Consider the following 9,939-nt stretch of genomic DNA (forward strand, 5'->3'; position numbering starts at 1 on the left):
CTAGTGAGGACAGAGCAAGAGGTCAGGGAGGATAGACATGTTGGATCTTGCATCCCAGGATGCTTTGCCAAGCGGTCCCATGCCCCGGCCACGAGCAGGCACCGGGGTGATGGCAGATGAGTGAGGACAGGGGGATAAGGCTGTGTTCCCGGGCAGGAACCACTTTGGCCTATATTCCATCTTGGGTTGTGGGATAGCTCAGTCACCCCCGTGCCAGGCTCCTTGCAGAGAGAGGATGTGAATCCAGATCCCATGAGTCAAACAAATCTGCTAAGAGGCCTTTTGGAAGAAAAATGAAATCCCCCAATTCTCCCCTTGGGAGTCCTGTGGGCTGTGTTGATGGAGCAAGTATTTTCTGGATGTCAAGTTCACACCTAGCGCTGTGGGCTGAGGCCTTATTCCTGGGAAAACGTGTGTGTGTGTGTGTGTGTGTGTGTGTGTGTGGTAGGGGTGGAGAGGCATAAGGATGCTGGAGGATCTCTTGTTTCTGTTAAGAGACTAGCACAGCTCAGAGTGTAGGACCATTAGCTGCTCTCTCTTGGCCCATCCCCAAAGCCCAGCTGCTGAGGCCTAGCCGGCCTGGGCTTCCACCCCAAGATGTGACTTCTGTCTCGTGTGACCATATCTCAGCTCCTGCCAGAAGTATGCTCATTGACCCATTCCAGCCCCAACTCAGACCCCTTGTCTCTCCACATGATGGTGGCGCCTTGCTGTTTAGTAATCACACTTGGAGAAGCCACACTGTAATGTCCCAGAGTTGGCTGATGGGGTACAGGTGACGGGAATGCAGAGGTCTTGGGTAACTGAGAGAAAAGCCACCAGTAGGAGGTATGAGCCTCCCCGAGGAGCCAGGTGGTGGGGTATTCAGAGAAACATGTGATGGAGGAGGTTGGAGGGGGTGCATTAAGCAGGAGCGCGAGGCCAGTGCTGCTTACTACCTCTCTCTCTTTCATAGAATCATCCATTCAACACCCATGAACCGTTTGCACTGATACCTACTCTGCGCTTGTTCTGTGTTAGGCTTAGGCTACATAGGAGAAAATATGACATGGTCCCTGCTGCTTGGAGCTTTGGAATATAATATGTAAGTTATATATTGTGGTTTGTGCCATGAGGTAGATACATGGGATGCTGGGGTGAATGACAGGGGGTCTGGGAAGGCCTCTCCAAGAAGGAGCATGTAAGAGAAGCCTGAGGATGGACAGAAACCAGCCAGGGAGGAGTGAGGGTGGTCTGCAGGCAGAGGGACAGCATGTGCAAAGCCCCTGATCTTATGAGGTTAGAGCACAGTGAGTGGCCGGTGGCCTGGGATGGAAGTGCAGAGGGACTGAGGGTCCTTCAGGATCAAGGGCTGTGATGAGCCAGTGGCTGAGTGGGTGGATTGTTCCGTTAGAACAGGGCCCACGAATCTATGGCTAGACCTCAGTGCTGGCATAAAACAGTAGGTGCCCGATCAATATGAGGTGGATAATGAGGGGAGGCAGCAGGGGGAGCCGGGTCAGGGTGGAGGCTCTTTGGGAAGTGGAAATGGTTATCTTGGCGGTGGTGGTAGGGGCCATCCTTGCACCAGCCCTGTCCCCTCTGTACTCGTTCTCCCCGCCCACCTTGTCCCTCTGGCTTCTCTTAATTGCCTTGGGGATGCTGAATGGGGAGGCTGGGAGGGGTCTGCATTTGTGCCTTGCCCGGGGGGACATTAAGCGAACAGAGTCCCTCTCGGTTTTTCATGTCATTAATTGGTGATCTTCAGACTCTGAAATAGCATTTCCCCTCGCCCATCCCTTATTTCATTATCCTCAGCTCAATACACATCAGTGCCGTGCAAGGCAGCCTGCTTGGATATATTAGGAATTATTTAAATGAGATGGGGATGTATGGGTAGTTAAAAGCGCAGTCTTCTATCCTGCCCTAATTATGTATCAAATTACGTTACAATTATTCCCAAATATAAACTTGCTGAGGACCTCCAAAGGGGAGGTTCTGAGAGCCTCAGAAGAAAAGTGAAATAGGGTAGAAGGGAAACGATGGCCCTAGGCCTGGAATGGGCTCAGGGCTCTGAAACCCAGGCAGCAATGTGTGTGTGTGTGTGTGTGTGTGTGTGTGTGTTGGTCTGTCTGTCTGTCTGTGTCTGTGTGTCTGTGTGTGTATCTGGTAGAGTTGTCAACTCTACCACCACGCCGTGTCTATTTTAGGTGTTACTGGCTCAGGGTTGGCAGCCATCAATGAGCAGCAAGAAGTCCTATGCAGATTATGTACAATGACTCTACCATTCTGTAGCTCGTGTGGCCCTGACTCTGTGCTCAGGCTTCAGCAAGGCTCCAGCCTCCAGCTTTCCCTGTGAGCCTCAGCAAACACTTAGAGAGCAACCCTCTGCGTGGGCACTTGGCAAATGCCTCTTATGCAACGCTCGCTCAATCCTGGGAGGAAGGGATGGGCTTGCTCGAGGTGTCTTAGCCCAAAAGTGGCAGGTTGGGATTCACACCCAGGTCTGTTTCTGAGGCCATATGCCCCAGAAGTTGACACTGGGCCACTTGGTCCCCAGGCTAGTGAGCAGCTTTCTTCTGAGTTGTTTTTATCCATCTGTTTCATGCTAGGAGCTAGCCTCCTCTGTAATCTTTGGAGGGATCCAGATTAATCCTTATTAATAACTTAATAATTATTAGTCATCATGAGGCTACTGATTTTGCAGGACTCTGAGTTTGGCTGCTTGAATTCCTCCTCTCTTACACCTGCCTCCTGTAGCCACTCATTCTGGGCCTGAGGATGGGAGGTGGGGGTGTTCTCATCAGAAGAGCCCTCTCCCTTCTAACTATTGGGAAGGTGGGGTTGCCCAGGGGTGTCAAGGTATTTTCAGCTAAGAATTCAAAGCATGCTGGGACCTTGTTGTGGGTTGAATTGTGCCCTCTCCCCACTATCCTCCCTGCCAGTGTTGAAGTCCCTCTCTAATACCCATGACAGTGACCTTATTCCGACATAGGGTCTTTGCAGATAATCAAGTTAAAACAAGGTCAATCCAGTATGACTGTCCCTATAAAAAGGGAATTTGGGCATGGAGACAGGCACAGAGGGAGGATGGTATGAGGAAGGATGCCAAGGGAAGCTGAAGGCTTGGCATCAAGCCAAGGAACACCAAAGATTGCTAGTAGAGGGCCAGAAGCTGAGGCAGAGAGGTGCCTGGGCTGCATTCCCCCTCACAGCCCTCAAGAGGCACCAGCTTTGTCTTGATCATGGACTCTAGAACAGTGAAACAATAAGTTTCTTTAAGCCCCTCCATTTGTAACAGTCCTAAGTAATGAAAACAGGACTCAGTGGTGGGGTGCAAGCAAGGTGGAGGAATGAAGAGCCGTGGGTGGCAACCAGGAGCCTCACCCTGACAGGTGTCCCAGGGATGAGGCAGGCCTGGCCTGAGCCCATCTGACAGCCATCTTTGTAGATGGGTGAATGTGATCCTGTGCAGCCAGAGTCCCTAAACAGAAATGACATGCCTTTCTAGGCGGATGGTCAGCTGAGGAGTTCTCAGCAGAGTCTGGACCAGGAATCCAACCAACAGATGGAGCCAACCCCTGTCTATGGGGAGAAGGCTATAGGACCTGGTCCTGTGCTGAGTGTTGGGGCAGAGTCAGCAGTGCCCATGTCTTGTGCTTGTCAGGAATTTCCAAGGCTCACTGTTCTAGCTCTGTTCCCTCTGCCCATTGGTTCTGACTAGTTTGTTACCAGTGGAATATAGAAGTGATAACACCTCTGAGTTGAGGTGGTTAAGAGAGAGTGGGCATTCTGCACACATCTTCTCCTTCCCTTTCCTGTCTGCTGCTGGCATGAGGGGACTCAGGAGGGAGCCTTGACATAAAAAGGAATCTAGGGGGCAGCCTGGGTGGCTCAGCGGTTTAGCGCTACCTTCAGCCCAGGTTGTGGTCCTGGAGGCCCAGGATCAAGTCCCACATTGGGCTCCCTGCGTGGAGCCTGCTTCTCCCTCTGCCTGTGTCTCTGCCCCCCTCTCTCTCTCACTCTGTGTCTCTCATAAAAAAATAAAATAAAATAAAATAAAATCTAAAAAAAAAAAAAAAAAAAAGGAGTCTGGGCCCAGAAGTCCTTGTGTGGGGACAACTGCTCTGGTTGAAGCCTCAAAGAGGACGTTACCTATTGGGGGGGTGTTTAGCCCAGGGCCTGATCCCTGACATAAAGGATATACCTGATTAGTATTTATGTCTCTTTCTCTTCTGGGGTTCAACTCCCCAACCCCAGAGATGAGACCACCTTTGGTGGGCCTCTCTTTCTCGACTAAGAAATCTCTTCTCAATGAGATCTCTCCTCCAAGCACCTCCTGGATTCCCCAAGAGAAGCTGGGGTCCCTAAGCCTGACCTTGGAATCCCTTTGATTTGCGAGATTGCTTATTTCCATTTTTAAGGAAGCATTTCTAATAAAGGTACCAAAACTCACGTGCTATTTTTGGATGCAACTTTTTTTTTTTTTTTGGGTAGGACAATTTGTGCTAATTAGATGTAAAAATCATTCCTGGGAAAATTATATAATTTACATGCAATTTACAAAATAGGCCTTTGATATTATTTGTGCTGCTACTTTGCTGTGGAGTTAGTAAACCGCGTAAACACTGGACCTGGGTGAATGTGCTCCAAGGGAAAGAGGCCCAGGGGCTCCTGATGTGAGGCATGGCACTCTGGGGTGATGGAGATGCCAGGTTCTCACTGTGGAGGCCCATTCCCTCCACAGGCAGCCCCGGCAATGCCAGCTGACGCCAGCCATGCCCCACTTGTGCTGGATTGCAGTTTCGGGATGACTCATAGATGGCTTTCCACGTGTCTCAGCTCCGGTGTGATTCTCAAGTACCCAGGTGAGAGCAAGGCCTCTTGGCAGGTGCTTTGGGGGAAAGGGAGGGAGGTCCTCAGTGGCATACCGAGGTCTCTGTCCTGGGTTGTGTTTTAATTAGGGACTTAGATGAGGACCCTAGGTTAGTTAAGCACACAGGTAGATGGAGTGAGATTGGGGGGGATAGTCAATGGGGTGGAAGACAGGACCCAGCAACCTCTAGACAGGTGGGAGCTAGGTGCATCTGTAAAATCATCCATTAGGAACTCACTGGGGGAAGATGATACTCCGCAGCAGTCTCTCCGTCAGGGCCAATCAGGAGGCAGAAACCACAGCAGCTACTTTAATAGCAAGTGTTTCATATAAAGGACAGGTGGTCATCAGAAAACTGGAAAGATCAAAACTGAACACCGAGGCATCATGGGGGGGGGGTGTGCTCCAGAAGTTAGAAGCTGGGAGGAGGAGCCCCAAGGAGCTGGGGCTCAGATCTTTCAGGAGAAAACGCCAGCTGGTGAGGGCTGTGAGGGTGACACGAGGAGACTGGTTCTGTAAGTGTGGGAAAACCCCACAAACTGGATAGGGTTTTTCTAAGTGGGCTGAAATTAGCTGAAAACCCAGATGCTACCAGATAGGAATTAAGGTCGACCAGGGAAGTGAGCACCATCTTTACTCCCTTCAGGCTGCAGGGGAGGGACAGAGCCAACTCGTTCTGGATGGATTCAGATGGGGAGTGATCGGGGATGGCTCCAGAAAGGCAGTTTCCAGGTTGAGATAAAGAAGACTTAGGGGCATCTGGGTGGCCCAATCAGTCAAGCAGCTGCCTTCAGCTCACATCATGATCCCAGAGTGCTGGGATCGAGTCCTACATCGGACTTCCTGCTCCCCAGAGAGCCTGCTTCTCCCTCTGCTGCTCCCCCTGTTTGTGTACTTTCTCTCTCTCTGTGTGTGTCAATAAATAAATAAATAAATTAATTAATTAAAAAAGGAGACTTTATTTTCCTTAATTTTCTTTCTGATTTTAGAAGCAATATCTGTTTTTGCAGAATCCTTGGAACATACAAGTTGCTGAGATGTCGGCTGGGGCGCAGGGGAGACATGATTTCTCAGAGTTCCAGGTGAAATGATCTGGCCCCTCTATCCCCAAAGCAGAGGACACTCAAAGCCCTCACCAGGAGTTTTTTTTTTTTTTTTTTTTTTTTTCCTCACCGGGAGTTCTTTGCATTCCCCTCTGGTTTACATTCTCCAAGCCTCCCCTGCTCTTTTGACCCCCGCTATATTGCCCTGAGATGGAGCTGGGCCTGATATTGGCTTCCCTTTGGGCCAGGCCCTCAAGGATTCAGCTTCTAGCCCATGTACAAATCAAGCTGTTTGCCCAAAGCCAGATTCTTTCCGAGAGGAGTTTTGGCACCAGTTCTTAAGATAATTACATTTTTTCCACCTTGTTGCATATAGAAAAGTTTAAAGAAGCAAATAGAAATCATTTGTAATTATACCTTCCAAAGATGACCACTCTTAACCTTTTGGCCTTTTTTCCCTCTGCAAATGTATTCATTTTTAAGATAATTTGGATCATAGTGAATATTATAATTTTGTATCTTGCTTCCCCTTCCCCCATCGCTTAATACACGAACATTTTCCAAAGGCCAATATGTGTTTTTAAAAATATCTTTTTCCAACAGTGGCCCAGTATAGAGTTCTTTAGCTATGTCACAACCTATTATGTGATATTTTGCTTTAATGGATTTTTTTTTCTTTCATGACTAGTTTTCTTGTTGATATCTTTTTTACATAAATCTTTGTGCATATCTTTGAAAATTTCCTTAGACTAGAACCTCAAAGCAGGATGACTGGTTCAAGTGATATATTAAAAACACCTTTTATTATGGAAAAATTTCAAATATACGTCGGAGAGAGTTGTGAGCTGGACACCCTGTGTTATCATTCAGCTTTGACGATTACTGAAATTCTGACAGTTTTATCTATCCCATCCTCATTTTTTTTTAAGATTTTTTTTTTTTTTTTAATGATAGACGTAGAGAGAGAGAGAGAGGCAGACACAAGCAGAGGTACAAGCAGGCTCCATGCCGGGAGCCCGATGTGGGACTTGATCCCAGGACTCCAGGATCGTGCCCTAGGCCAAAGGCAGGCGCTAAACTGCTGAGCCACCCAGGGATCCCCTATTTTTTTTTTATTGGAATGTTTTAAAGCAAGTCCTGATGTTGTATTATTTCCCCTGTAAAAGTTAAGTTTTTCTTCTCAAACAGATACAATGACTTCTTATAGCATAAGCAGGATACCATTTGCACACTTAAAAAAACTAACAACAATTCCTAAATATTATCTAATATCTGGCTAGGTCAAATTTTCTCTAATTAATTAAAAAATATCTTCCCACAGACAACTTGTTTGAAACAGGATCCAAACAAAAGTCCACGTTTTGCATTCGTTGATAAGTCTTATAAATATCTCTTCATACTACCTCTCCCTCCTTTTGAAACCATGCCCTTTATGCATTGAAGAATCTGGTATAAGACAAAATTTTACAGTTCTCAATACATATTAGAAAACTGATTTCCAGGAGGGTTATAACAATTTGCACCTCTGCCAACAGTGTGAGGGAGCACGCATCTCATCTGTAGCATTGAAAGTCATTACACTTTTTAAAAATCAATTTGATAGGTGAGAGCTGACATCTTATGGCTGCTTTAACTTGCATTTCTGTGATTATGAACATGATCGAACATTTTTTTCCCCATATGCATATTAGCTGTTTGTATTTCTTCCTTGGTGAATTATCTCCTTTGACCTTTGCCCCCTTTAAAAAGTGGTATTGATTATCATGCTTGAGTCTATAATATAGAGAAGTTTAAAATTTTTATGCAGCCACATTCATTATCTTTTCCTTTGTGGTTCTTCTATTACTTTCATGCTTAGAAAATCCTTATTGTACTCCAAATTCCATTTGCCTACATTTTTTTTCTTGTTTGATTTTTACTGTGTTTTTAAGTCCATTTGAGATCTCATATAGTTAGATTATTGATCTAGTACCATGGATTGAATAATCCTTCACTCTTCATTTCTTCATGAGCTTGTAATATGCCTTTATCATGCTCTAAATTCATTTACACACAAACACATTAGTCTGTGGAGGACTTGTGCAATCATGAGTTCTCTGGGGCCTTGAGTGGTGGTGAGTGGCCTGTGACGGGAGGTGTGCAAGTAAGTAAAGCACCACATTAGGTTGGGATCTTCTGTCTTTGGTGGTCTGGAGGTTTCTGATTTCCCTGTCTTGGAAGGCCTGTGTGCCCCCAGCAGGTCTGGGAGGCAATGATAATCCTCCTTCCTTCTCCTCCTCCTCCTCCTGTTCTTCCTGCTTCCAGGACGGACCTTCAGACTTCTGTTTCTGTCAGGGCTCATGGCAGGGTATGTGCAGCCAGGATCTTGCCAGGTAGGCTGGATGTGATGGCCTCTCTCAGCTGGTTGCCTACTGCTCACACTGCCAACCTGCATGGTCTGGACTCATCTCTGAGGAGAAGTGGTCTTTGTCTGTTTGCCCAGATATTTTTGTCCTCATAGCATTTCCCCCAATTTACAATCACAGCTGATTTTGTTGTTTGCTTCTCCACTGGACTGTAAGCCCCCAAAGACAGAGGTCTTGTGTTCCCATGTCCGACGCATGGCGGGTACCTAGGAGTTGAAAAAATAGATGACTGTCCTTTGGAACTGGAGGGTGATGGCTATGGTGACTTCGTAATCTAAGCAAAAATGAGAGACTGTCATCTGACCAGAACAAATGCTCTTTTGGGGACAAAGGGACAGCATCTCTGAAATTGAGGTCCATCCCAGAAAATCCAGAACAGCTGGCTGTCACAGAGTGGGCCGAGTCTCCTGAATCTCAGATCTGTGTGGAGCCGTGAAAGTCACCCATTTTGACCCTCATCTGACATCTGACCTCCAGAGCTGATTATTTCTCTGCTCCACGAGCACATTCCCGACAAAATGGGGTCGGGAGACATTTGCATCCAAACCACCAAGCTCTTTAAATGCTGGGGCCCGGAGGCCCGATGGGTTTATTAGATTATCATTGCGGAAGTTAATAAAGAATTAATTTCTCTTCATGTGACATCCAAAGGCAGTTATTTCAGGAGCCTGTCCATTTACACAAAGCCAAGTATTTGTCAAGTGTCAGAGGCAATTCCCAGGTCCCAGCCCCCCCCCAATAATTCTGGATTAGGGACAGCCTGAAATGACATTACACAAATTTTCTTTCAAGATGCATTGAGCTCTGGGGACCACTCAGGAATTTCAGGTTCCTGAAGGTTATACTGTCAGCAAAAGGGCTTGGGGGTGGGGAGCTGGGGGGAGCTGGAGCCACTGCAGCTTTCCAGCTGGGCCAGTTCTGGAGGGGGGAAGCTTGGGGAATGGGGAGGGGAATGGGGGGGAAGCCAGGGACGGCCATTAGTCTGTGGGGGCCCATTTGCCTCCTGAAAACAACTTACTTACTGCCATTTGTATCGCAAACCTTGTGCCCAGCTTGATGGTTTTTCCTTGTTTGTTGCTCAGGGCCAGGGAGGGGCCGTGGCCTGTCGGGATGGCAGGACTGGCCCACGTCACCTTGTGGCAATATATTAGGGAAGGTCAAGGCACCATCAATACTTGTCTTGGAGTTAAGTGCTGGGAAGGGGAGGGCACTGCAGGGACTGACTACTAGACCCTAAAAGCAAGTTGTCCAGCAGCCAGGCCCGCTTCAGAGCCATGGGGCGAAAGTCTCCGGGGCTGGGCAAGTGGGAGGGGAGCCAGAGTCCGGTCCACGCTGGGTCGTTGGAGTGGCATGTGGAGGCCGGTATGGAACAGCCCAGACCTCTTGCCAGAACTCCTGAGTCACTTTCCCATGAATATCAACAGGCCTCAGACTCTGCAGGTCCCAAACTGAATCCTGCATCCCTGGGTCACCTCCCCTCATACATGTACCTGATGCTCCAGCCAGGTGGAGCTTCTGGCCCTTCCTTCAAGGGCATCAGGCTCTTTCAGACTTCTGTGCCATCCTCTTTTCCTAGGAACGGCTCCCCTTTCCTTCCCTGTTTGTTGTTTAAGAGCTAGCTCAGGGGTCACCACCT

At 47.9% G+C, this 9,939-nt stretch overlaps 1 long non-coding RNA gene across 1 annotated transcript; it reads left to right on the forward strand.

Annotated features, from left to right (window-relative positions):
* The first annotated feature begins 955 nt into the window (after window positions 1-955).
* Window positions 956-5,709, forward strand: LOC121477788. The gene is made up of 3 exons (XR_005984376.1): window positions 956-1,084; window positions 4,727-4,847; window positions 5,502-5,709. It is a non-coding gene; the product is annotated as an uncharacterized LOC121477788 (long non-coding RNA).
* Window positions 5,710-9,939: the final 4,230 nt, after the last annotated feature.

The sequence above is a fragment of the Vulpes lagopus genome, chromosome 18, assembly GCF_018345385.1.
Source record: "Vulpes lagopus strain Blue_001 chromosome 18, ASM1834538v1, whole genome shotgun sequence".
Lineage (NCBI taxonomy): Eukaryota > Metazoa > Chordata > Mammalia > Carnivora > Canidae > Vulpes > Vulpes lagopus.